The sequence below is a fragment of the Cervus canadensis genome, chromosome 1 (assembly GCF_019320065.1).
Source record: "Cervus canadensis isolate Bull #8, Minnesota chromosome 1, ASM1932006v1, whole genome shotgun sequence".
NCBI lineage: Eukaryota > Metazoa > Chordata > Mammalia > Artiodactyla > Cervidae > Cervus > Cervus canadensis.
The window spans coordinates 120,683,971-120,711,859 of NC_057386.1; the positions used below are offsets into that span (position 1 = coordinate 120,683,971).

The 27,889-nt window shown below is 48.2% G+C and overlaps 1 protein-coding gene across 4 annotated transcripts in view; it reads right to left on the bottom strand.

The window, feature by feature from the left end:
• The window catches only part of NOS1 (nitric oxide synthase 1), a 197,232-nt gene that overhangs the window by 145,929 nt on the left and 23,414 nt on the right, over positions 1-27,889 (bottom strand). Inside the window, exons 1-2 of one of the 4 annotated variants that reach the window (XM_043440029.1) lie at positions 27,041-27,600; positions 8,947-9,006 (exon numbers count right to left, since the gene is read on the bottom strand). The exons of 2 other annotated variants lie outside the window; for them this stretch is intronic. The gene's annotated coding sequence lies outside the window, so the exon portion shown is untranslated. Of the gene's footprint in view, positions 1-8,946; positions 9,007-27,040; positions 27,601-27,889 lie in introns of those variants that run through there. One more of the 4 variants, XM_043440009.1, reaches the window with a different exon arrangement.

A 27,889-nucleotide genomic window follows, 5' to 3' on the forward strand; every position in this document is an offset into this window, starting at 1 on the left:
CACTCGGTGCTGAATCCTCGGAACTGAGCAGGGCTTGAAAATATTGTTGGATAAAGTAATGAATGGGAGGGGATGGACAAATAAAAGTAGAAGCAAACACAGAATCAGGTTTGCATGTTCCAGAGCGTGGGAACCCTTAGTGGCCCAATGGTCTCCTAAGCCCCACATTTTAGTTCTGCTACATTTATTTATTAGATAAGTGTATGTACTTGCCTACACTGGGGCTTAGTTGCTTAGTTATGGCTTGTGGGATCTTAGTTCCTTGACCAGGGATTGAACCTGTGCCCCCTGTGGTGGAAGCGTGGAGTCTCAGCTACTGGACCACCAGGGAAGTCCCAGTTCTGTGACATTTCAATGATCTTCTGAAGAGGCCACCTCTTTTGTGCTGGTGCAATGTATAATGGTTGGTTCTTTCCTTACTCCTTCCTTTTCTCCCACCCCTCTACTGTCATAAGTATTGAAGAGGATTGGAGAATCAAGAGGATGCAGAGTCCCGTGTCCACACAAGCCTCACCCTACCATCCAATCCATTTTTCTTACTGCAAAAAGAGTGACATCATCCTGTCACCCCCTAACTTCAAGTTCATCAGTGGCCTTCCATTGCCCTCAAGATAACTACTGACTCCTATCAAGTGCATCTTCTGCCCAATCCTCCTTCCCTGGCTGTCCCCTCCCACACCCGATGACCTAGACTCCAGCCAAACACAGAGACTCACAGTTGTTAGCAGGGACTCACCCCAGGGCCTTTGCACAAGTGCATCTTTATGCCTTGAAGCCATTTCCACTCCCTCTTTACCTGGCTAAACCCTATGTCTCTTTCACATCTCAGCTGAGACCTCACTGACCCCAGGAGTCCTCTCTTATCTCCCGACACTGGGTTTCACGGCCCCCTCTGTGTTTCCTGAGTTCCCCAGACTCCCTTCCAGCACAGATGACACAACTCTCAGCTCCCTGCCTGCCTGCCTCTGTCTCTGTGTCATGTTCAGGGCTGGGTGGCTTTCTGTTGCCTAACAGAATTGCAGGAAAGACTTCTGAATGAATACTATCTCTCCTTTCCCCTCTGCCTCCTGAGCCTGAAGGGCCCTGTGAATTTTAAAGAGAGTTAATGGTCCTCCACAGGGTAGGGAGTGTGAGGTTATGGAAGGGGTCCCTTCCACAACAAAGCAGGAACCCATACCAATGGCAAGTCAGGGTCAAAAGAAAGCACTGTTCCCTTCCGGGGGAGGGGGTCCTCAGATAGAGACCTCACAAAGTTGGTGCCACTTCTGGTGTCAAGGGAGCATCCTTGACAAAGGATGGGACAAAAGACCCGGAGAGGGGTGTGTATACGTGTGTGTTACACCCCAGTACTTTGCAAGGGTCTTAAATTCAGACTCATCAGCAGCTTTGCCCCCAGGTGCTGGGTAAGAGGCTCTGTGGTGTGGTGGTTACTTCCTCTGACTGTAGTATCCAGCTTCCTGGGTTTGAATATTGTCTCTACTATACTTTAATTTATATAATATTACCCAGCTGGGTGCCCTTGGCCAAGCCATTGAACTTCTCTGTGCCTCAGTTTCCCCCTCATGTAAAATTGTCTTGAGGAGGACAGTATTACATGTTGGGGTTGGAACGGGCATTCGGTGCTATGAGGTTGGCTGAAGGGTTCAGTGCTGGGCTGGGGTGGGGTGTAGGAAGAGCTGGAGAAACCTCTGTGTTTATCCTTGTTCTGCTTTGGGGACTGACATGGAAATGATTCTGCTCACCACAAGACCCAGCCTCCCCTCCCAGCTCTCCTGCAGACTCTCTGGGCAGCCCTGAGCAGGTTCCTTCTCCTTTCAGGGTCTCCCCAGCTGCTCATGGAGTCTCCCACCTCAAGACGGATGGGCCGTGCCAAGCATTTGGGAAACAGCTGTATGACTGCCTGGCCTGAGCCTGCCCTTTCGGGGTGCGGGTTAGAAGGCAGGTGGGTGGGAAGTGGGTCTGAATCACCGCGGGGACTGACTAGTCTGTGGAAGCCCTGGATGACGGGGGTACAGGGCCAGCAAACCAAGGGGGCCACAGGCGGGTTGACCAACGGTGCCGGTTTGCCTGGGACTGTCCTAGTTTTATCACTGAACCTTCCACGTACTGGAAACCCCTTGGCCCTGGGCACACTGGGACCACTGGTCACCCAAGCACATCAGACGCCCCCTGAGTGGGATCCTAACACTTCTAGGATAACAAGGTTGAGGGAAGATCAGATGTGGCTACTGGGGACCTGACAAGGGCAATGCAGCATCCCACCCCTGGTCTTTCTCTTCTTGCATAATTTCCCCCCAGATGTCAGACACCCTATGAAATGAAAGCTGAGACTTTTCCAGCCACAGGGCCTGTTCAGGCTGTACCCTCTGCCTGGAACTGCCTCCCTCCGCTCCTTTTCTCCAGAAACAAAGGTATGTTGTATAGTACAGGGAACCGTAGTCAATATCTTGCAATGACTTATAACAGAAAATAATTTTAAAAATAATGTATGTGCACAACTGAATCACCTTGCTATGTACCTGAAACACTGTAAGTCAACTATATGTCAATAAAATATATATATTAAAAAAACAAAAAAGAAATCCTACTCATGGCTCAAGATCCAGGTCAATTCTCCGCCCCCATTTCCTCACCTGCTGGCTGGACAGCCGGGTTCCAGGCAGAGCAGCAGTCACCCCTCCCTGCACACGACCCCCCTGGGATCCTGCGGACATCCCCCCATACTGCTGCGGGTGCCCACAGGCAAGTTGCTGGGACACGTCCATCTCCTTGTCCACACAACAGAAACGTAAGAGAAGCGGCCTCTTAGGACACACACCTCCCTTCTCCTCCTGGTCCTTTTCTCTTACCTGCTTAAGAACTGGGAGCCCAGAGTGTAATTTGGTGAAGCCACTATGGAGAACAGTATGGATGTTCCTCAAGAAATTAAAAAGAGTTGCCATTTGTGCCAGCAATCCCACTCCCGGGCATAGATCTAGACAAAACTATAATTCAAGAGGACACATGCACCCCAGTGTTCATAGCAGCACTATTTACAACAGCCAAGACATGGAACCAACCTAAATATCCATCGACAGATGAATGGATAAAGAAGATGTGGTGCATATACACAATGGAGTACTACTCAGCCGTCACAAAGAATGACATAATGCTATTTGCAGCTACATGGATGGACCTAGAGATGATCACACTAAGAAGTCAGAAAGAGAAAGACAAATAACATATGATATTACTTATATGCAGAATCTAAAATATGACACAAATGAACATATCTACAGAACAAAGACAGACTCGCAGACATAGAAAACAGACCTGTAGCTGCCAAGGGGGAGGGGCAGGGGAAGGATGGACTGGGAGTTGGGGATTAGCAGATGCAACCTGTCATATATAGAATGGATAAACAACAAGGTCCTACTGTATAGCACAGGGGACTGTATTTAATCTTCTGTAATAAACCGTGATGGAAAAGAATATGAAAAAGAATGTGTATATATGTATAACTGAATTACTTTGCTGTACAGAAGAAAATGAACAAACTGTAAATCAACTGTACTTCAAATGAAAAAAAAAAAAGAAGAACCAGGCTTACATATGTATCCATCCCAGGCTGGCCTTTAGCTCTCTGTACACATGTGATGTTTCATTGTTGAATCACAGATTTCAAAACCTCCTTTCAAAGGCCTTGAAAGGGCCTTCGGCAAGACAACTACGAGCCCAGTGAACATCTGTCGAGTGCTTACCGTGGCCCTGTGATGTTCCAGGCTGCAGCCGCTTTGAATTCAGACATCGCTGCTGGTCTATCAAGTGTTGACCACATGCCAGTCACGGCACAGAGCCCTCCACACCAGTGATTCTCAGCAGGGGTGACTTGGACCCCCGGGGGACTCGAGGCAACCTCTGGAGACATTTTTGTTGCCACGGCTGCGGGAGGGGTGCTACTGGCATCCAGCAGGTGGAGGTCAAGGACGATGCCTAACGCCCTACAAGGCACAGGGCAGCACCCCCCCCCCCCAAACAGTTATACATACCAATGTACCGACCATGCCAAGGTCCAGAGACCCTGCTCCACCCGTGTGAGCTCTTATTTCACAGAGGAGGAAATGGAGACTCAGGTCCTGGCACATGCCCGGAGGAGTCCGGATGGGACCCCTGGTAAACATGATGCCGAGTCCCATGCTCTTTTCACCCCAGCTTGCGGGGAGCGACTCAGAGGGGTGTGTAGAGGCGGCTGCCTTGGCAGGAGATGAGGGGAGGCTTGGCTGGAGTTGAGGGACCCTCCTGATTAGCTGAGTGCAGCCCTGTCTGAGGGTCATTGGAGGGTCGGCTTGGGAAAGAGTGGCCTGCCAGAGCCCAGAGCCAGCCCTTCGGGAATTCTCATGGCCAGCCAGAGCCACCACCAGATGGGAGGCCGAGTGGAATTTAATATCTGACCATCTGCAGCCAGCAGCTCCCAAGTTTGGCAGGCAGCCCTCCCTGTAGATGGAAAGGGTCTGCTGGCAACACTCTGTATTCTGCTGCTGGTTCTAGAAGACCTGATCGCCGAAGACACGGTACCTCACACACCACCCCACATCTCATACACACACACACACACACACACACACACACACAGCTTCAGTCCCTTGGGTGCCATGAGCTCTGATGGACACTGAAACCATCCATCTCTCTGTCACATGCCTGCTCCTGCTTCCTTAGGAACCTGGTAGACACCAAGCTACGATAAAGGGGATCTTGGTCCCCTACATCAAGCTGAAGGGAAAGCATCAACATTTCTGGGTGCATCAAAGGACATTCATGACTGGCAAGGGGAGGGGGTCCTTTATCTGACTCGGGCATGCCCTAAGCCATCAGAAAGGCCTTATTGGTCCCCTCCCTCCTGTGAGCTGCCTGCCAGCACTTAAGTCTCTTGATCCACTTCCAGGAAGATATAACCAGCTTCACACCTTGGGGACCCAGGGGTCCTGAGGTGTTACAGAATCATTCTAAAGAGGCACAGTTCTTAATCGCAGCAGGGGTTCCCAGTAATGAAAGGTTTCTATCAGGCACCAGGCACTGTGATCCATTGTCACCTTTAAGTCCTGAGGATGCCTCTGATATTGAACCCCATTTTCGGATGCTCAGAAAGGTGAGGGCTTTCTCCCAAGATCACAGAGCATGTGCATGATTTCAGGGTTTTCTAGTAAGTTGAGAGTTGTCACAGCTCATGCAGAAGGGTCCAGGGTAGAGCTGGCATACGGCAGACACCCCAGACCAGCCCATGTCCCTGTGGGGTCTTGGGAAGCCCTGTGCAACAAGCAACAAGGGCTGTTCCCCATTAGCCTCGCACCTGGATACCTCCCAGGTGTCTGGGGCATGCTCTTCTTTCAAGGTGGTTGAAACACACCCACTTGCCATCGATGACTCTTTTGATCAAAGCCTTCTTTAGAAATAGGGCCATGACCCACTTTGTAGCGATTACACGTCTGAGAAAGGTCCCAGCTCCTGAAGTTGCATCTTGTGAGCCCTCGCCCTGTCCGGAAGTTGCATCCTTCCCTGCTGGTTTACTTGATTAGCCAGGTCTGAGCCCAGCACAGGGAACACCAGCATGAGGGCAGCACGCCTCTGCCTGGCACATCCCATGTGCTGAGGAGAGCCGGCGTTAGTTAGCTTGGCACCCACTCTCTGAGGGGTGCTTTGCAGTCTCATGCCTTCTCATCCTCTCAGTGGTCCTGCGAGGTTGGATTACCATCATTTCCTCTTTGAGGCCTGGCAGCTGGGGCTTCCAGGGGTTTGCGGTTTGCCCCAAGTCCTGCAGTCAGGTGGTGGCCAAGCTAGGGCAGGGAACCAGGTCTGGGCTGGGGTGTGTGTCCCCGTCCCTCCTGGGAATGAGCTCTGCAAGCCTGCCCTGTTGCCCTGAGGGGGTCAGGAAGGGATGAGACCATTCTCTTGGCCTCCTGGGTTCTACCACCTTTCGAAGTTCAAGGCAGTTTCTTCACCAATGGGACCAGCTCTACACTCTTGCTTTTAACCTGAGCAAACAGGGCTGGCTAGCTGGCTACAATTCTCCAGTAACTTTCAAGTGTCCAATGTAACCAAGCCAGATAGGCTAAAGAGTTTCCTTCTGTTGACCCGGGCAAGGAAATCGTATTACTGAATTACGGTTCATTTGCAAAGTTCCCTTGACCAGCCAGTAGGCTGGCTTCCTGACCCCATTAATCAGATAGTCAACTTCCATGTTCAGGGTGGCCCAGACGGTCTGTGGCTGGATCCCAAAGGACAGTGGCCTGACCTTTGTGGAGTGAGAGGTCAATGATCGAAACACGGCTCAGATTCCAGTGGCTCATCTCAATTTCTGGGAGAGTTACCTAACTCCTCTGAGCCTCAAATTTCTCACTCATAAAACAGGGATGGTAACAGTATTTGAAAGACTTTTCTCCCCCTCTTTTATTATGCATTTTCCTTTCTTATCAGCACCCCCATCTTTTAAGGGGTGGTTTGTCTTTCTCTGTTGGATGATCATTCATTCTGCTCATCCCTTGCCAAGGGGTGGGTAAGACTTAGCCTAGGGGGCTGTAGTGAGGATTAAATGGGTGTTGCCTGCAAAGCATTTAATCCAGTGCCTGGCATTCAGTGAGGGTGCTAATTGTCTCTCTGGGGTAGGAAGCCCCCATGGTGTCCCCGACGACCCTGCCTCCCAGTAATCATCCTTGTATCCCTCTGAACCCTCCCCCAATGAGGTGTGGCTGGGACCTAGCAATTGCTTCTAACCAAGAGAACCCAGCTAAAGCAATGGATGTCACTTCTTAGATTTGGTTCCGAAAAGATAGAAGCTTCTCTTTTCTTGCCTTTTCCTGTCCTTGCCTTAGAGACAGGTAAGTGAGACAATGCCTGCAAAGCATTTAACCTTGGCTCTCTCTCTCGGAGTCTTCGCCCTGGGGGAAGCTGGGGAGAAAGCCAGGAGCTGAGGATGGAGAGCCCTACATTGTGGTGAGGAGCTGATGTCTCCTGGCAACAGGCGGCGAGACCCACACTGCAGAGACTCGCTGACTAGCTGGGAAGTGGGTCTTCCCGCAGTGGAGCCTGGAGATGACTGCTGGTCTTCTGTCTTGCCTGACCCTTTGGGGGATCCATGAGGACTATGGTTTGTTTTTTTCTTTATTTCAAAAAATTTTGGTTGTACCTGGCAACATGTGAGACCTTAGATCCCTGACCAGGAATTGAACCTATGTTGGAAGGTGGAGTCTTAATCGCTGGACTGCTGAGGAAGTCCTGGGACTGTGGTTTTTAAAGTGTTCTGCAAGCTCTGAAGCCCCCTAAGGGATTTGCTATTTTTCTGTAAACTATTACTCCAGCAGCTGCCAACTCAACCTCTCAAGACCAAAGTACACAGTGTTGGGCCCATTGGTCTGCTTGACATTTCAAATTCCCAGTTTGCAGATGTGAAAACTGAGGCTGGGAGAGATTAAGAGATGTGTCCACGGTCACACAGCCAATACAGGGCCAAACTGGGACTTGCCAGAGTGGGCCTGGTCAATGAACATCTGCCTCCCGACAAATCTGGGTCAGTCTTCTGAGAAACGGGTCCAGGGAGCCCTTTCTCGTTCAAGAAACAACCTTAGCCTGTGCCAGGGTTGGCGAAGGTCATCCGTGTTGTCTTTCCCAAGGGTCCGCCAAACCTGAGACTGGTCCCAAGAGACCCAAAGATTAATGCGTCTGACCTTGCAGCATCTTCCTCTTAGGTTGAAGAGGGTGCTGGGACAGCCTGAGTGGAGGCAGGGGGATGGCTGAGGTGGATGACCAGGACCTGAACTCAGAGGCCCTGGCCACAGGCCTCTGACTGTGGGTCTCTGGAGGCCCCCCTAGTGGAAAGTGGCCTCCACCTGTATGATTGAAGGCTGAAGGATCCACACTATCAGTCTCCTTCCCAGGGACTCTCATCTCAGCCAGAGGTTCATGGTTGCTGTGACCTCATCCCCTGTGTCCGTCCCTGCTTCCCCGTAATTTATGTCCACGTCCACGTTAATTGATGCTGCAGAGGCCGTGAACTGGGCTAATAGTTTCCAAATAGCCGATTGCAAGGTTTCTTGGCTGATTATGAGGCATTAGAGTGGGAAGTGGCAAGGTTCTGCTGTAGGATAATTAGTGAAGGACCCGGGGGACGCCATCTGCCCGGATGGGATTCAGAAGCCTCCGTGTGGCGTGGTCACCCGGCGCCCTCTGAGGTCCTCCAACCCCAGACGGCAGGAAGGGTACATTTCCTGGGCGGAGCTGGAGGAATTCTCCTCTGGGGTGATTTCTTCAATATCCCGCATTTTCATGTGGTGATGACGTGACAGACAGAAAGAAGCCTAGAGGCACTTCCCTGGTGGTCCAGTGGCTAAGACGCCACGTTCCCAAAGCAGGGGGTCCAGGTTCCATCCCTGGTTGGAGAACTAGATCCCACATACTGCACCTAAAGATTGCACATGATGCAATGAAGACTGAAGATCCTGTGTGCCACAACTAAGACCTGGCACAGCCATATAAATAAATAAACAAAAATAAATATATAAGAAAGAAGCCTAGTGATAGGCTTCCAGGACCCAGAGGAAGCAAATGCTTATCAGATAATAATAATATTCATTTTAATAGTATTTGCTATATGCCAGGCACTGTGCCAGGACTTTCCTTAGATCTCATCTAATTGACATGCCTCCCTGGGGGGAAGGGCTCTTGGCATTCCCATTCTACAGATGAGAAAACTGAGACATGAGAGGTGATGTCACATACCTCAAACAAGAGGTGATGTTTGAGGAAGAGCTGGGCTTACCTCTGTGTGGTCTGGCTCTAAACCACCACTCCCCACAGCCTCTCCAGGGCACAGTGGGACAAGTTTTGGGGTTGTTTTTTCTTTTCAACTTTCTATTGCTCCCCAATTACTCCAGTTTCAGTTCATTTCTAGGTCAGCCCCATTGCACATGCCCTTACCAGTTATGCCGGGGTGTCCTTCCTCCCTTGTCTGACTTCCCACCTCCTCAGGATGGATGGCTGTAGGTGGGGAGAGGATGGGAAGAAGGGAAATAAGGCTCGCTGAATCGTTCTGCATATATGATTTCATTTAATCCTTAAAAGCTCCTGTGTGATAGCAGTGATGGCACTGTGACAATAATGAAAAGAAAAAACAGGCTCAGAGAGGTAGGTGACTTGCCCAAGGTCACACAGCAGACACATGGTGGAGCCAGGAGTGGTCTGATCTCAGACTCTGCTCTTTACTGTGGCATGTGACCTTGGGACAATCCCTGTTACCACTCTGCATCTATTTCTAGTGGGACATTTTTCTCTGGGAAGCACAATGTTGGTCCATTCGATCAGCTGTGGTAAATATCTGGCATGTGTACACAACCAACTCTTCCTCTGTCCTTGGCAGACATTACTAGTGGCTCGCAGCACACTTTCCTTCTGATCCTGTATCTTTGCCTCAACACAGTGGTCCAGGCAGCCATTACCAACTGCTCTGAGATGTCATTTGAAATGAAACCAGGTGTTACTCTTTTCCCAGTCTTCTTGAGGACAAGGCAACATGACTAATCCCTTGGACACCAATCTCAGGACCTCAGATGACTTCCCAATAATATGGAGGAAACCTGAAAACTCTTCCAAGATTGCTGAAAACAAACCCAACCTGAAGCTTGGCCTCCTTCCCAAACACAACTGTTTCTGGGACCTGCCCTTTCAGGAGTAAATACCACCTCAGTCCCACTAAATTGTAAATCTCAACTCTCACTCTTCTGAGACCCACAGAACAGATGAGGCAGTACACTCTCATGGGTGTACCTGACCTTAAGCCCAGAGAAACATTTAGCAGATAAGGAATGCAGTACAATAGCTGGTGATCACCAGGACTGCCAACTCCCACCCGTCAGGAGCTCACGGCATCAGGCATGGTGTGGCTGAAATTGGGTGGATGATGGGGGCAGAGCCTCATGCGTCTGTGATGCTGCCAGATCCTTCCCTCATGCTTGTGAAAGTTTCTCAGGGGCCTCCTGGAATCAACTTTGATATGAGTCAGATATTGATATGCTCAGGTGCTCCAGGGTCCCTTGCTTAATGACAACAAGCCACTGTCCCACCCTGGAGGCGAGAAGTCATGAGGCCAGAAATGACTCCTCCCCACTGGTACCCAGAATCTCTTCCACAACACCTGGAACAGAGAGGGTACATACCATGGGACCTGGTATAGGGTCTGTGATCCTGGGTCCTGAGTCCTTGAATCTACTCCCTGCATGGTCTGAGGAGGACACACCACCTGGATTTGGCTAACTGTCTCTATCCCACACTGTTCTGGGAACATCTCATTGTTTTCTTTTGGGACAATTCTCCCCTTGCTGTCATTGTCATGAGATTGGTTGAGCAACAGGAGCCTCCAGCCAGGGCAGTCAGAGGTCCTACACATCAGCTGAATTCTCACCTGTCTACCCCCTGCCCATTACTCTCCAACTCCCTCCCAGTTATCACTGGTTTAGGGAGCTCAGTTATCCTGTTTACTGTTTGTCTCCCCCACTGGAACATAGCCCCAAAGGACAAGGACTCTGTTTACTGATGATTCTTCAATTCTTAGAACAGTGCCGAAACACAGTTAAGGACTCACTCAGTTAAGACTTGTTCAGTGAATAAATGGTCACTTGAACATGGTTGAAGTGATTAGAAAAGAGAACCTCTTTTCCCACTAGAGTTGCTAAAACTTGCTCCAAGGAGACCCTGCCTGAGAATGAAGACAGCACAGAGGAGAGAAGATCTAAGTAAACAGAGAAAGATTCCTGATGACAACAATCACCTAGATCCAACTGTGCCTGAAGCCAGAACTGGAGTCACTGTATGGGATTGTTGTTGTCTCGTTTATTATGTGTAATTCATTGAATTAGATTCTGGGTTGTACACTGATAAGTAAAACATCCATAGTCCTGCCTTTTTAGTCCAGAGGAGGAACTAGACAACATAAAAGCAAGCAAATGCACAAAAACTATCATTATAAGTCATGACAAGGGCGAAGAAGAAATGCCATAGGGTGCAGTGAAAGAGGAAGATAGGAGATTTTTTTCAGCTAGGTATTTTGGAACATTATTCTGACTTGAAGCTTAAACTTGAATGAGTCCTTCTGCCTTTCATGTGAAGATGGGAGTATTCCAGACAAAGGAGAGAGCATGTGCAAAGGTCCTGAGGTTGGAACAGATGTGGTATGTTTGAGGATGCCAGAATCCTGATGGGGACAGGGTGAGGGCCCACATGGCTTGAGATGAGGCAGGACAGGTAGATTCAGCTCATCATTTAGATTAGAATTTTCAGATCAAGGTGAGGCATTGAAATTCTCTCTGATAATCATTGAGAAGCTACAGAAGGATCTGGAACAAGGGAATGGCAGTCACCTTGTCTCTAGACAGAACTCCTCTGGTGCCTGAGACGGGAAGGAAGGGCACCAGCAAGGTGGTCATTTAAGGCTCCGGGGAGAGGCATCAGGGGCTTGGAGCAGCGTGGAGAAGCTGGAATTTTCCAGGAGTGGGCAGATTCAAGGCTGGTGGTCTGACTGGACTTTCTGAGCCCCACTCATCAGCATCAACTGTTTAGAATCATTCTGGTGGCTCCCCTGTGGGACACCCACTCCCAGTCTGGCCCCAAAGACACTCTTAGTCATTTCCAGGCACAGCCTTCTGGGATCCTTCCCTCACCTGCTTTTCTGTCTGTGTTTTAAGCCCTTCATTATTCCTAATTGCCCTGGTTCCAGTTCTTTCTTGTTCTTGTCAAACACCAATTTAAAATATGAGTCATCACTAACTTCACGCCACTCCTCATTTATAAATAGGCCCATTTCCCCACTCTTCCTCTCTGTCTCTCTTTTTTTTTTTTTTTTCAGTGTTGAAAAACTAGAAGAGGAAAAATAAAAGCTATCTTTTTTTTGACATCTTTTGTGTCTCTTCTGCTAGCACAAAGGCCATTGGCTGCTCAGCTGTCTCGAGGTTCCCTTCAGCAGTTTAATAGAGCAGTCTTGAGCTTCTGGCTAGTTTAAATGCCCACACACGGATCTCAGCTGGGGAACCTGAGAGGTGCCAGGATGCTTCAAGAGAGTGCCATCAGCTGTGGCCTTTGGTGGCTCTTGGGGACATGTCTCACCGAGCCCGACCTCCAGGCCCCAGGGTGCAGCCTCCCATCTGGCCAGCTCAGGTGTGAGTCAGGCTGAGGCTAGACCACTGGTGACGTGATTCCATTGTTCACCCTATGAGTAAAGCTGGCCTGGCTTTGAGCCCTGCGAAGTGAACCTAGGCTGTTTCTGATGCAGCAGCTCCAAAGATCAGCAGAACAGTTGCTTTGGGGGGAAGAGGATTCACTTCAGTAAGTCAGTCAAAAAAACACTGTCATGCTTGTCTGCTGGGTTACAAGGTTCTGTTGGGAGGGAGGCAGGATGGGCTTAGGGTTAAAGGCGGGCTCTGGATTCAAATTACTTGAGGCTGCTTCTTACAGGCTGTGGGATTTGGGACAAATGTCTTAACCCCTCTGAATCTCAGTTTTATCATCTGCAAAATGCAGGAATAAAAACTCCTTCCTTACTGAGAAGGAAGAAAGAATTTTTTAAGAACTGAAAAGAAGTAGAAAGCTCCAGAGGAAAATGTGTCTTACACAGGAGATGAGGCACAAGGAAACGTTCATGGATGCGGTCACTGGTGCTTTCTGGACCGAGGGTTCAGAGTGAGTAATGAATTAAAAACACACTGGTTAGCTATCAAGAAGGGGCCTCTGGCACAAAGAGATGCATACTGTGTGATTGCATCTTGGGAAGCTCAAGAGAAAAGAACTATTCCTTCCTAGAATACCTCTTGGGGCAGGTTACTGATTACCGGGCACGGGAGAAAGACAGCCAGGCGCACTGGGAATATTCTGCACCTTGATCTAGGTGGTGGACACACAGGTGTAGAACCATGTAAATATCCATCAAGTGTGCGCCTTTAGGGTGATGCGCTTTACTGGGTGTACTTATATCTCCATTCAAAAAGGGGGCCATAGAGAAATGGAGGGTCTGGGGGAGTTTGCAGAAAGGGCTGAGCGAGGCGAGCAGAGAGGAAAAGCTTAGGGATCCGGCTGAGCACCCTGAACCCCAGCCGTGCTAACGTTTCCTCCCCGTACGAAAGCTGGCCCTCTGGAATGCAGACCAGGTGAGTCGACATCAAGTGGAAACTTGGTAGAAATGCAAATTCCTGCCCTCCAGGGGTAGGGTTTCCAGCTGGCTCAGTAAAGAACCCACTTGCCAATGCAGGAGATCTGGGTTTGATCCCTGGGTTAGGAAGATCCACTGGAGAAGGAAATGGCAACCCACTCCAGTGTTCTTGCCTGGGAAATCCCATGGATGGAGGAGTCTATAGGTGGGCTCTAGTCTATGGGGTTGCAAATGAGTCAGACACGACTGAGTGACTAAACAACTTTCCTGCCCTGTCCCAGACCTATTGACTCAGGGCCTCTGGGGCGGGACCCGGTCATCTGAGTTTCATAAGCCCTGGGGGTAATCCTGCTCTCCCTCCACAGGGGACCAGCTGCTCTATGCCAAGACTCTGCCAGGGGAAGCCCTGGCCTTTGAGGACCCCCACTCTCTGGGAGAATCTCCTTTGGTTTTCACTTGCTGCCCTGTCCTGCCCCTTCTCGGGCTCTCTGCATGCCTCTTCCTGTGTTGTCCTGCACATGTTTCTTTATTCAGGGTTTTTCCCAGTCCCTCCTCTTTTCTCTGTCCTGGGCTCCCTCTTACTCACTCCAGAAGCTTCAACCATCACCCTCCCCCTGCCATGTCCCCAAGCTCTCCCATCAATTCACACTTCCATCTAGAGCTCCCAGCAGGTCCCTACACCCCTGCCTGGGTGGAGTCTGGGCTCCATTGTACCTGAGCAAGGAGGCGGGGAACTTGCCTCTCAATTTTACTCTCTGGAGCCTCAGCTGTTTTACCTTCAAGGGGAAATAGTGATGCCCACCTCATCAGTCTGCTCTGAGATTTAAAGGAGATAAAATATGGATTCAAATCTAAGCTCTGCCACATACCCCTGGACCCTTCTGAGCCTCACTTTCCACATCTGTAGAATGGGATATTCAATGCATGTACTCGACAGAGCTGCTGGGAACACGTATCTGAGCCTGGAAGGAGATCGGTACTGGCTGGTCTTGTAATCTGTGATTTTACCAAAGCCTGGGCTGTTCACCTAGCTGGAGTGGACTCAGCATTGACTTCAAGGTGCTTGGGGAAGAAGGAAGCTCCTTCTGAGGTGGAAACTGGCCCCAGACCTCCCCTCCTTCATAAACAAAAGCTCTTCCAAGGCTTCAGGGTCCTCGTGTAACTCCTTTCCCCTTTTCTCAAAACCTGAAAGTACCGTGGTTTCAGCAGTAAAACAGGCCCTAGGTCATGACTACACATCAACAGCACACTTGGTCATGGGTGCAATTTAGATTCCAGAAGAAGGTTTCTGGACTGTGTAATAAAATACAAGGAGTGTGTTACCAGGTGAGAGCTGATCTCTACTTAATTAGATGCTGGCTTCCTATGGCTCCAGGGAATGGTGAAAAGACTTCTGGGCTAGAGGGTGATTTTTGCAGCCGAGTCTCTCTTGTGTTTCTCTCTGGGACATCTGTTGAAATTACCCATGGAATATAAAAGCTAGAGAAAAGCCTTTATTGGAAGTGGAAACTAGGGAAGGTTGGCATTCACAGTGCCCCAGACTTCAGATAATTGTGCAAAATAGCATGGAGATGGGATTAGATTGGAGGAAGGTCTGAACAGATCCATGGAAGGTCATGTGTGAAAGAGTAAGTCACTACCAGTAAGGACCTGCTGTATAGCACAGGGAAACACACACACACACACATACACACATGCATACTGTGTGTAACGTAGTCAGTCAACAAGCACCTACTGTGTAGCATAGGGACGTCTATTCGATACCCTGCAAGGACCCATATGGGAAAAGGACCTAAAAAGAGTGGATGTATATGTAACTGATTCACTTTGCAGTATACCTGAAACCCACACAGCGTCGTAAATCAACTATATCCCAATAAAATTTTTTTGAAAAAAGAATAAGTCACTGTCAAGTCAGGAGGAGAGACCCTAGAGCATACCACTGTCAGGAATGGGTAGTAACAAGCTGTTCACTTACTGGATTTTTTAAACCTTTTTTTGATCATGCCCCACAGCATACGGGATGCTAGTTCCCCAAGCAGGGATCAGACTGGTGCCCCTTGCATTGGAAGCGCAGGGCCTTAACCACTGAACCACCAGGGAGGTCCGAAGCAGTTCGTTTAGATCTAGCTGGTGCCTCTGGGAAGGGTGTAGTATGGGCCACCATGCTGTGGGGAACCCCACGGGGAAGCTAGTTATCTGCTAGCATCGCCATGACTGGCTGACGCTGAGGGAAGCTGGGCTTGGCGAGGAGTTAAGGGTGTTGCCTTTGCTATTCCACAACTGTCAGAGACAAGACGCTATTTGACCCAAAGCTGTGCTTCCTAATGAAGCTGGCCGTGCGGTGCAAATCTCCACTCTGCTCTCGGAGGTCCCTAGAATTCCAAACCAGAAATATTCCTCTGTAACAACTTTAGTTTTACTCCCTCTCACTCCCACTGTGCCTGAAAGGACCAAAAGGATGCATAACCTTAGAAAAACTCAACTCAATACCCTAAAACTCGATTCAATACCCTATCAGCAGAGAGCTCCCTTAGGAAGGAAGCAGAGGAATGATATGAAACCTAAAAAAATGGTGGTGCATCCAAGAGAATAGGATGATGCATCCTTATGGGAGGGAGAGATTAAAAGAAATCAGAAAAAAACTTGGTTAAATTTTTAGTTTGTGTTCTTGGCACAACTCTAATGGATGCTACCCCTAAGAAACTATAGGAAGCATTCATGAAAGAGGCATATCTGAGATTAAGGTAGACTGAAGAGATGAAAACATAATTGCTGAATTAAAAACTGCAATGGATATTAGAGAAATACAAATCAAAATGACAGTGAGGCACCACCTCACACCAGTCAGAATGGCCATCATTAAAAGAGTCTACAAACTATAATTGCTGGAGAGGATGTGGAGAAAAGGGAACCCTCCTACACAATGATGGGAATGTAAATTGGTGCAGCCACTATGGAAAACAGTATGAAGTTCCTCGGAAAACTAAAAATAGAGTTGCCATATGACACAGCAATCCCACTCCTGGGTATATAACTGGACAAAACTATAATTCAAAAAGAAACATGCATCCCAATGTTCATAGCAGCACTATTCACAATGACCAAGACATGGAAGCAACTTAAATGTCCGTCAGCAGAGGAACGGATAAAGAAGGTGTGGCATTTATACAAGGGAATACTTGTGCTCACGCTTACTCGCTCAGTCTTGTCTGACTCTTTCTTACCCCATGGGCTGTAGCCACAAGGCTCCTCTGTCCATGGGATTTTTCAGGCAAGAATACTGGAGTGGATTGCTGTTTCCTCTTCCAGGGGATCTTCCCGACCCAGGGATTGAACCCATGTCTCCTGCATTGCAGGCAGATTCTTTACCACAAGCCCTCAGGGAAGCCCCGCAGTGGAATACTACTCAGCCATAAAAAGAATGAAATAAAGCCATTTTCAGCAACATGGATGGATCTAGAGATGATCATACTAAGTGAAGTAAGTTAGAAAGAGAATGACAAATGTCATACAACACAACTTACACCCAGGAGGAAGCAGTGTTATCTTCTTTGTAAGAAATGGGGAAAGAGAGGGTATCTTAAATATCCACTTGGTCCCTTGTTTTCCTAACTGTGCTTTTTTCTCAGAGGGCCCTGGCTATGCAGTGACTGATTGTAAGGCCTGATGGACATGCCATGTGTTGTTTTGGTGGCTTGTTTCCACCGAGCTCTGTGCAACTCCACTGGTAGAAGGGGAATCATGCCCTCCTCGGGGGACTGAGGAGTCATTGACAAGTTCTCACTAACATAGCATGTGGTGACCTTTCTGCAGGCAAGGGATGATGACCTACCTCCAAAGTCCCCTGTTCTTCCCTGTCCAGCCAGGAAAGGTTTTGGCACCCTGGAGCACTGGCCAGCAGAGGCCCCTCTCCAGGGGCTTAATAAGAGGATGATGCTTTTGTAATGAGCATTTCCCAGGGATTTTCCAGCAGCCCTGCCCCATTCTCTGCCTTTGAAACGAGCTGCTCTCGAACTAAGACTTAAACAGAGGCCCCCTTCCCTCTTATTGTCTCTGGTGACTGGGGTCAGGGGGTGGTGTCCCTGGAAGTGGCCTCTTTTATTCATGTACTCATGCATTAATCTATTCCCTCAATGTCATGGAATGTGCCCACAGGAGGAGTGAGGGAGCCCAGTGAGTAAGACCATGGCCTCCAGTCTTAGCCAGCTTGGGGTTCAAATCCTGGTTCTGCATTTACTATGTGTGTGGTCTTGGGGAAGTGACTTCACTTCCCTGTGACTCGGTTTCTCCTTCTGTACAATGGAGTCATAAGGAGCCCTACCTCAGGGAGCTGATGTGAGGATTTGAGCACATAAAATACTTAACCTGTGTTTGGCATATGGTGAGAAGTCAGAATGATAACTGCAGTGATAATGATGATGATGGTGGTGGAGGTGGTGAGGAAATCTTGGCTTTGCATCCCAGTGATACCCTCACGTTTGGATCACTTTGGAAGGTTGTAGAATCTTCCTAGTGTTGAGGCTGGAAAACTAATGCAGGGGGAGTGCATGGAATAGTGCCTGGTACAAGCAAGGGTGTAAAATGTATGAAATCAGTACAAAAGGGTCAAATTGGTTCTCTTGGCGACATGTCACATGGGTACCGGGAGAGAAAGGCAGGGTGCATTTGACTGGTGGCAGGTAGAGAGAACAGTGGCTCGGGCCCTCCTGCAGAAAAAAACCCCAGGGCCTCTGTCTGCTTTGCCTGTTTTTGTTTGTACCCCTCCCACGTCCTGCCCGCAGGTGTAGACTCTTTGGAGCCAGCAGAGTTGACGGGGTTGCTGTGTTGTCCTGGGTGTACGCACTTCAGATCTAGAGAGAACCAGTTTGAGTCTTGACTCTGCCACCTCGCACCTGTGTGATGTAGATGAATTCTTTCTATGCCCAGGGCCCCAGTTTTCTCATCTGCAAAATGGGGGTGGTAGTAATGGTACCTGCTTGGAGGATTAAATGAGATCACGCCACACTGTCCTGGATCTCTTAGGTGGGGCCTGATGCCAGGTATTGGGGTATGACAGTGAATGACACAGAAATGGTTCCCGGCCTTGAGAAGAGACGTGTCACAAAGTCAGCATTTGATAACAGGGATCAATCAGTCATAATAACTAAATGACAGTGTTCATTCACTCCACAACTCTAGGGTCCCTTATCCCAGATGGCAGGGTCATGTTCTTCTTTTTGCATGGCTGGTCTCAGTTTCCCCAGGATTGTGGGAGGCTTGGTGGTCCCTGGGCTCCCTTGCAGGAGGGGGACCATGCACTGAGCCAGGCAGATATTCCTCTGCAGACCTGGCCCATCCAGGACACAGCTCTTCCCTGCCAGCTCAGAACCTGCAGCCTGTAAGGTGTCTCAGAGCATGCAGGCTGTGTTTACTGAATGGTGGAGAGTCTCTACTGGGTGAGAGGGGTTAAGTGAGACCAGTACAGGTCACAGAATCACCATGTTTTTGCTCTTAGACCAAATAATGAAATCATAAAAGGGGCTCTTAGTCAAGGCTTAAGTAGTTGAACTTGAGTGAAAAAAAGCCTAAGAGTTTCCGGCGCAACCACTTGGGTTTTCCTTGGGAAAAGAGACAGGAGGATTGATGGAGAATCCACCAGGAGCTTGTCAGGCTTCGGCTTCTGATAAATTGCAGGAGACGTGGCTCATGGGGGGAGAGGCACGTGCCTGATGTGAGCAGCCGGGCCTCCTCCTGTTTCAAGGACAGGTAATAGGATAAGGGCCCCTTCTCCCTCCACTATCTTATTTGAGTTTTATGGTAACCTGTGAAGCAGGTAGGATGAGTACATTTTTTCCTATAATATAAAGAAAAAACTGAGCCCCAGAGAAATTAAGTAACTGACCAAGGCCACATAGCTAAGTGACTGACAGTTTTGTGGAACGAGATTAAATGCTGGTACCACCAACCATGAAGACTACATAAATAGGTACCTTGGCCTACAAGGAAAACACTGTCAGAGGAGGCTGCATGGTGATAATACTTTGGGTGGAATCTACTTCCCCCACCCCGTGGGTCTGGGCTGGTCATGTGACTTGCTTTGACCAATAGAATGCAGCAGAAGTGACCAGTTACCAGCAAAGGCACCAAGAGTCCACATATCTCCTCTCACACACTTAAAATCCTGCCACTGCCATATACATGAGCTCAGACTAGTTACTGGAGGTTGAGTGGCCAGGTGGAACAGAGGCAAGTCATCCAGCTAAAGGCCTTCTAGATCAGCCAGCCCCCAGCCAACTTGGGAGCTGACCACAGATTCAAACTGCTGACCCACAAGATAGTGAACTTCTATAATGACTTTAAATAAAAGACATCCTGCAAACAGTTCAAATGTATCATTTTTCTAGATTCCATACATATGTGTAAATTTACAATATTTATTTTCTCTTTCTGACTTACTTCACTCTGTATAATAGGCTCTAGGTTCATCTACCTCACTAGAACTAACTCAAATGTGTTCCTTTTTATGGCTGAGTAACATTCCATTGTTTACATGTACCACAACTTCTTTATCCATTCATCTGTTGATGAACATCTAGGTTGCTTCCATGTCCTAGCTATTGTACATAGCGCTGCAATCAACACTGGGGTACATGTGTCTTTTTCAATCATGGTTTTCTCAGGGTATATGCCCAGTAGTGGGATTGTTGAGTCATAAAATTCCTAGTGTTTTTAAAGGAATTTCTGTACTATTCTGCATAGTGAACCTATTTTCAGGGAAGGAACAGAGATGCAGATATAGGGAATGAACTTGTGGACACAGCAGGAGAAGGAGAGGGTGGGATGAACTGAGAGAGTAGCATTGAAACATATATATTACCGTATATATATTACACTGGGGTACGCGTGTCTCTTTCAATTCTGGTTTCCTTAGTATGTATGTAAAATAGATAGCTAATGGGAAGTTGCTGTGTAATACAGGGAGCTCAATCCAGTACTGTGACAACCTAGAGGGGTGGGATGAGGTAGGGGATGGGAAGGAGGGTCAAGAAGGAGGGGACATATATATACTTATGGCTGATTCATGTTGTTATATGGCAGAAATCAACACAACGTTGTAAAGCAATTATCCTCTGATTAAAAATAAATTTTAAAAAAAGGCATTTGCTTTCGGGGTGGTTTGTTACATAGCCAAAGCTCACTGATAAATCACAAGGAGAGGCAGTTTCTTTTGGCCCGACATCTGTCAGACTTGAGCATCTATGGAGTTAGGACCTCACTCCCTCATGAGGCCAGGGCCTCCATCCATGCAGTCTCCTGATCCGTCCCCTTGGGGACTCCAAAGTTGGGAACCCAGATGCCTCCTGTGCAATGAACATATGGAGGTGTTCCCCATAAAATAGCAACCCCAATAAAAAGCAACCATTTTATTGTATCACTGATACGATCTAGCAGTGTTTAAGTGGATGGGGTTTGGAGACAAGGCCAGGTTCAACTGTGATACTCAACAGTCACTCTCCCTCTCAGAGCCCCATTTTTTTAAAATTCATAAAATGGGGAGTTTTAAAAAACATCAAAGGATTGCTAATGACTTAACCAGATTGCTACAGGCTTAGCACAGAGTTAAACATCAACATTGTGTGAGGTGATATCCCTCCTGGGCCTTTCTCTGATTATAGGTTCCAGGCAGCAGGACACATAGCATTTTGGCTGCTCTTCTTGTATTGATATTTACAAGATGAGGGTGTGATATCCTGATAATGTAGCAAAGAGTTAGAAGAAGGACTTCACTCTGCATGCCCAATGCAGGGGCCCTGGGTTCAATCCCTGGTCAGGGAACTAGAATGCACATGCTGCAACTAAAAGACTCCACATGCCACAACTAAGACTTGGCCACAGTCAAATAAATTAATAATTTTTTTTTTAGAAAAGATGAAGTTAAAAAAAAGTTTAAATGTTGATATATGATAGAAACTAACACAATATTATAGAGCAATTATCCTCCAATTAAAAATAAATAAATTTAAAATTTAAAAACGTTAAAAGAAGTACAAAAACACACAGCCCTGGGTCTCTTGACCTCAGCACTATCGACCTTTGGGATCATTCTTCGCGGTGGTGGTGGTGTGGAGGCCTGTCCTGGGCATTGCCACATGCTGAGCATTACCCCCGGCCACTAACCACTGGATGCCAGTTGTGACAGCTAGAAATGCCTCCAGACACTGCCAAGTGTCCCTCAGGGGACAAAATCGTCTCCAACTGAAAACCCACTGACATAGCCATCCTCTGATGCCCAAAGAGCAGGGCTGAACTTCCTCCATCCTGGAGGACAGCAGAAAGTAGAGAGAGGATGCTAAAAATACTGACTGCCCAATCAAGACCCATCAATCACTGTGGAGGGAGCTCTCTTGCCCAGATGATGCCATCTGCTTCCAAGTTGGTGGTGGAGGTGCCAGAGGGGGTTGTCCGGGGGTGGGGAAGGCAGAGAGGGGAGGGGCGATGGGGAGGGTGAGGATGGGAGGGAGGGGCCCCTGGGAGGCCGAGATGAAAAGAGATACTGTCTTTGGTTGGGTTCCCCAGCATCAGACCCTGAGATGAGGATTTGGGTGGCAGTGATTTATGGGAACTGTCTCCATGAAAAGTGGTCGGGGAGGGTTTCCCACTGGTCCAGTGGCTAAGATTCTGAACTTCCAATACAGGGGGCCCAGGTTCCATCCCTTGTCAAGGAACTAGATCCCACAGGATGCAGCTCAGAGTTCACATGCCAAGCCACAGCTAAAAGAACCTGCCTGCCACAATGAAGACTCAGTGCAGCAAAATAAATAAATATTAAAAGAAAAAAAAAAAAAGAAGAGTGGTAGGGGAGAGTGGGAAGGAGAAACCAGGAAGGGAAGGTGACCAAGAGAGGATGTGCTAACACCCCGGAGCTGTCCTTATTAGGACACAAGGTCGCTGCACCCCTCAATCACTGGGTAGGCATCACCCCCAGGAGGATGTCAATTCCCGGGCACTCAGGTTCTCTCCCAGGCAAAGCAGGTTCCGGCTGTTGGGAGTGATGTGCATGGAGAGTAGCTGGGCACGCAGTGGAGGCGTCTTGGTGAACGTGTACAGGACACGGAGCTTGGAAGCACGCCTGCTGCAGACACTCAGGGGAAGAACTAGATGAGAAGAAGAATGTGCAGATGCAGTTGTCTTTTACTGAACAGGGTGCCAGATACTGTGCCTGCCACCTGACCCCACGTGCAAGCCTGTGACTTGTGATGGAGGCTGACGCTCCAAATCCAGCCAGCCAGTCAGAATCCTTCCCTCAAGAACTGAAGCCCCCAGACACTCAGAAACAGTCCTGAGTCAGAGTTATGGAGGAGGTCGAAGAAGAGGTGGTCAGAGGTATGGGTGCTGAGAAGACGGTAGCGCACACTTTGCAAACATTATTATTTTTTTAATACCTGGCACACCCCCCAGGTCACCTTTGGTTGGGGGTGGTCTCTGAAGGAGCCCCTGCTTTGTCTGACCGTCAAGTGTGCAAGCTCCATGCAGGTTGGAGGGGGGTGTTCCCTGCTCAGCACCACCCTCTGCACACAATACACTCACTCTGCATACTTCTTGTTCAACAAGGCTGCTATAGGGGCTTGACAGCATATGACATCTAAGGGCACCTTACCCAGGGCCTGGCACACAGCAGGTGCTCAATAAATGTATGCTGCATGTGTGAAGGAGGGAAAGGGTGAATGAAAGAATGCCAGTGCCTACCCAGGCAGAGCAAACCATCTCATGCTTTTGAAGCCACAGCTTCTTACATTACAAAATGGCTCCGAATGTCACTCAAATGCCACCTCTTCCAGGAAGACTTCCTTGATCTCCTCCCTGCCCTCAATTCAATGAATTATTCCCTTCTGTATAAGATCATCTGCTTGAGCATATCTCTACTAATCACTCATTTATTTGAAGTGAAACTTATTTTAATGCCTGTCTTTGCTCTCTAATATGCTGGAGGCCACAGGACTGGAAAAGGTCAGTTTTCATTTGTATCCCAAAGAAGGGCAGTGCCAAAGAATATTCAAACTACCATACAGTTGTGCTCATTTTTAATGCTAGTAGAGTTATGCTCAAAATCCTTCAAGCTGGGCTTCTGTAGTAAGTGAACTGAGAACTTGCTGATGTACAAGCTGGGTTTAGAAAGGACAGAGGAACCAGAGATCAAATTGCCAACATTTGTTGGATCATAGAGAAAGTAAGAGAATTCCAGAAAAACATCTACTTCTGTTTTATGGTTTATACAAAAGGCTTTGACTATGTGGATTACAGCAAACTGTGGAAAATTCTTAAAGAGATGGAATTACCGGACCACCTTATCTGTCTCCTGAGAAACCTGTATGTAGGTCAAAAAGCAAAAGTTAGAACTGGACATGGAACAACAGATTGGTTCCAAATTGGGAAAGGAGTACGACAAGGCCACATACTGTCACCTTGTTTATTTAACTTATATGCAGAATATATCATGCGAAATGTCAGGTTGGATGAATCAGAAGCAGGAATAAAGATTGCCAGGAGAAACATCAACAACCTCAGATACGCAGGTGATATCATTCTAATGGCAGAAAGCAAAGAGGAATGAAAGAACCTCTTGATGATGGTGTAAGAGAAGAGTGAAAAAGCTGGCTTAAAACTCAACATTCAAAAACCTAAGATCACGGCATCCAGTCCCATCACTTCATGGCAAATAGAAGGGGAAACAGTGACAGATTTCATTTTCTTGGGCTCCAAAATCACTACGGATGGTGACAGTAGTCATGAAATTAAAAGACGCTTACTCCTTGGAAGGAAAGCTGTGACAAACCTAGACAGAATATTAAAAAGTAAAGATATCACTTTGCTGACAAAGGTCCATATAGTCAAAGCTATGATTTTTCCAGTATTCATGTACAGATGTGAGAGTTGTACCATAAAAAAGGCTGAGCGCCAAAGAATTGATGTTTTGAAACTGTGGTATTGGAAAAGACTCTTGCGAGTCCCTTGGACTGCAAGGAGATCAAACCAGTCAATCCTAAAGGAAATCAACCCTGAATATTGTTGGAAGGACTGATGCTGAAGCTGGAGCTCCAATGCTTTGGTCACCTGATGCAAAGAACTGACTCATTGGAAAAGACCCTGATTCTGGGAAAGATTGAGAGCAGGAGGAGAAGGGGGTGTCAGAGGATGAGATGGTTGGATACGACATGAGTTGAGCAAACTCCGGAAGATAGTGAAGGACAGCGAAGCCTGGTGTGCTGCAGTCCGTGGGGTCACAAAGAGTCGGACACGCCTTAGCAATTGAACAGCAACAACGACACGCTGGAGGCTCCTTGAACACAGGCGCCTTGATTCAATTTCCGTATATCCTAGTGCCTAGTATTGTCCTTTGTGCATTGTAGGCACTGAACTGTCAGACATTAAATAAAATTTCAGAGCCTCTTGATAAAGAATAAGATTTAGATGTACATGGGAAGTCACCCCAGCAGCTTCCTCTCCCACTTCTCTGAGCCTCAGTTTCCTCTTTAATAAAGTGGGGATATGGAGAGAGACCTCTTGAAACCATTATGGGAACTTGCGGCGGATGGACTCAAGGATGGCCTTTGATGGGTCCCATCACCAGGTGTCCACACCCTTGTGTGATCCATGACCCTTGAGTGGTAGGCAGGACCTGTGATGTGCTTTCAACTAATAGAATACAGAAAAGGTGATGAGATGCCAGTCCTGCGATTTGTTTATACGAGAGTGTGACCTCCCAAGTAACTAATGAGAACCTACTATATAGCTCGGGGAACCTTACTCAGTGCTCTGTGCTGTGCTGGGCTGCACTTAGCTCTCAGTCACGTCCAGCTCTTTGCAACCCCATGGACTGCAACCTACTAGGCTCCTCTGTCCATGGGATTTTCCAGGCAAGAATACTGGAGAAGGTTGCCATGCCCTCCTCCAGGGGATCTTCCCAACCCAGGGGTCAATCTGGGGTCTTCTGCATTGTGGGCAGATTCTTTACCATCTGAGCCACCAGGGAAGCCCATGAATACTGGAGTGGGTAGCCTATCCCTTACTCCAGGGGATCTTCCCAACCCAGGAATCAAACTGGGGTCTCCTGCATTGCAGGCAGATTCTTTACCAGCTGAGCTAGCAGGGAAGCCCAGTCAGTGCACTACGGTGACCTAAATGGGAAAGAAATTCAAAAAAGAGGGGATATATGTATACATACAGCTGGTTCAGCTTGCTGTACAGTAGAAACTAACACAACACGGGAAAACAAATATATTTCAATTAAAAAAAAAAGAAGGGTGTGACTTCCAGCCAGACAGCAGATTCTATTGCCTTTTCAGCTTATGTACTTTGATGAAGTCAATAACCATGCTGGAGAATCCCACAGGCATGAAGTCCACCAGCCCTCAAGAAACTCACTACTTTCAACAAACACAGGAGCCTGAAACCTGTCCTTCCCCAGTTGAACCTTCAGATGAGACCCAATCCCTGGCTAACAGCCTGATTTCAGTCTCAGGAGACACAGTGAAGCAGAGGACCCAGCTAAGTCATGGGGATTACTGACCCACAGAAACAGAGATCACATCTGTGTGTTCTTATAAGCCACTAAGTTTGCAGTGACTTTATGCAGCAATAGACAAATATATATATATAAAATAACATATACTATACTATATTAAATACTAAATGATAATATATACATTTATCTGCTATATATGTAGTTCTGATGCTCTCAATTAATGGCAGCCATGATTTTTAATGTTATTATTTTGGAGGGAGGGAAAGAGCCACCCCATCCCAACACCTGTGTACTTTCACACTCCTAATGACAAACATTCCTGATCATTTTGCTTTCCCATATTTTCCCATTTGTCTACAAGGAACATAGATGTATGCAAGTTTTAAAAACCACATTGACAATATTCACAAATAAAGAAAGTTTGGCTAAACTGACTGCAGGAATTAAAGTTCCAGTTTCTGAATATGCTAGAGAGGGCTTCCCTGTCTGTACCTGCCTGCCCACTTCTCCATCCTCAGTTCTCATACCAAGGGCTCTAGCCTCATCTGACCAGTTTCTGCTATTCTTTCCTCCTGGTACCTCTTTTCCACCCTTCCTCACCTGGCTCATGCTTAATCATCATTCAGGTCCCAGGTTAGAGCCACCTCCTCCAGGAAGTTCCCCTAGTTTCCCCAGGCCCAGTGAGATGCTTCCTCCATCCTCCCACAGTGCCCTGCCTCATCCAACCACATCTCCTGGGCACCCCTACCAGAATCCCACATGTCTCCCTAATAACCTACCCACAGGTTTTATTCTTCAGCGAGTAAGAGCCCCAAACTCAGTCACCTAATGTGGTCTCCAAGTGTGCTCATTCATACACGCACCAAGACACAGCCATAGGATCTCAAGTAGATGATATTCATCAAGTAACTTTTAACTTCTGCTCATGGCACACTATGAATTCATATTTTTAAAAAATCCCATCATTTTCTTCTGGCCAGTGTGCTTGGTGGTTGTTAAATACAGTTGTATTAGTTCACTGCAATCATTAAACATATAGCGGAGAATTTTTAAACTCTGTTTTGAAATTTCCTCCTTTTTCCATATACCAGAGGCCTCAGGAAATGACCGTGCTCTGGATCCTTGTCAAACGCCCTGTTCCTGCTGCGGCCATCGCTAGGAACGCCTTTCTCCTTTCTTTCCTGCCCATTCAAGCCTGCCCTGGCCCCTCCAGCCACAATGCGCCATTTCCTTCACCAGATCCAGACGCTGCCCGGGATTGTAAGGGTGGCTGGTACCCGGGCGGGGCCACCCTAGGGGCCTTGCGGAGTCTTGGCAGAAAGCCTCCCCTACCAGGCCGACTGGCTGGGCTCCTCCCTGCCCGGGCCTTGTACCTGTTGAGGCCGCTGAGACCCTTCGAGTCTCCTCCTCTTCCTCCTCCTCTTCAGAGCCGGCAGGTCCAGAGGACACCTCTGGCTTGGCTCTCCACAGGCTCCTGGCGGCCTGGTGCTGACCGAGTCTGACCCGGGGCCTCTGCGAGCCCTGCCCCCAGGGTTCTGGGCTGTGAGAACCAGCCCAGGTGCGTGCCCGGGGCCCTGTCTCCCAGGCCCAGCTGTGCTCGTGATGTTGCAGCTGCACGGAGGCTCTGGGGCTGCAGCTGGGGCGGAGGTGTGGGGGCGCCGAGACAGCTCACTCACCCCGGGCGCAACCCACCGTCTCGTCTGCTGTCAGAACAGGACTCCATTTCCAGTGTGGGGTATCCACAGAAGGATACTAGAAATCTCTACCTTTTAACAGGTTGTACCAGTTGAGGCAAGGGTGAAGGAAAGTTCTGGAAAGAAGCTTCTGCTGAAGCAGGACCCCTGGCCCAGGCTGTTAGCAGGACCGAAGGAGAAGCATAAGGACAGGCTGGAGCACTGGCAGATGGACGGCCAGCCAGATGGACAGACAGGCAGCAGCCTGGTTATCTTTCCCAGAGTCTTGGCCCAGCTAGTGATTATATATTTGGCTGTTTGTTTACTTGTTATTGCCGTGTCCCCTACTAGAATGTCAGTCTTGGGAGGGCGGGGACTGTGTCTGTTCCAATGTCCCAGGCCTAGCATAGTACTAGGCACATAGTAGGTACTCAATAAATATTTGTGGAATAAATGAATGAATAAAGTGGGTGCTTGAGAGGAGGAACTGGCAGTCAGGCAGATAGAAAGGTGGGTAGATGAGTGGATGGATGAATGGATGGACAAAGG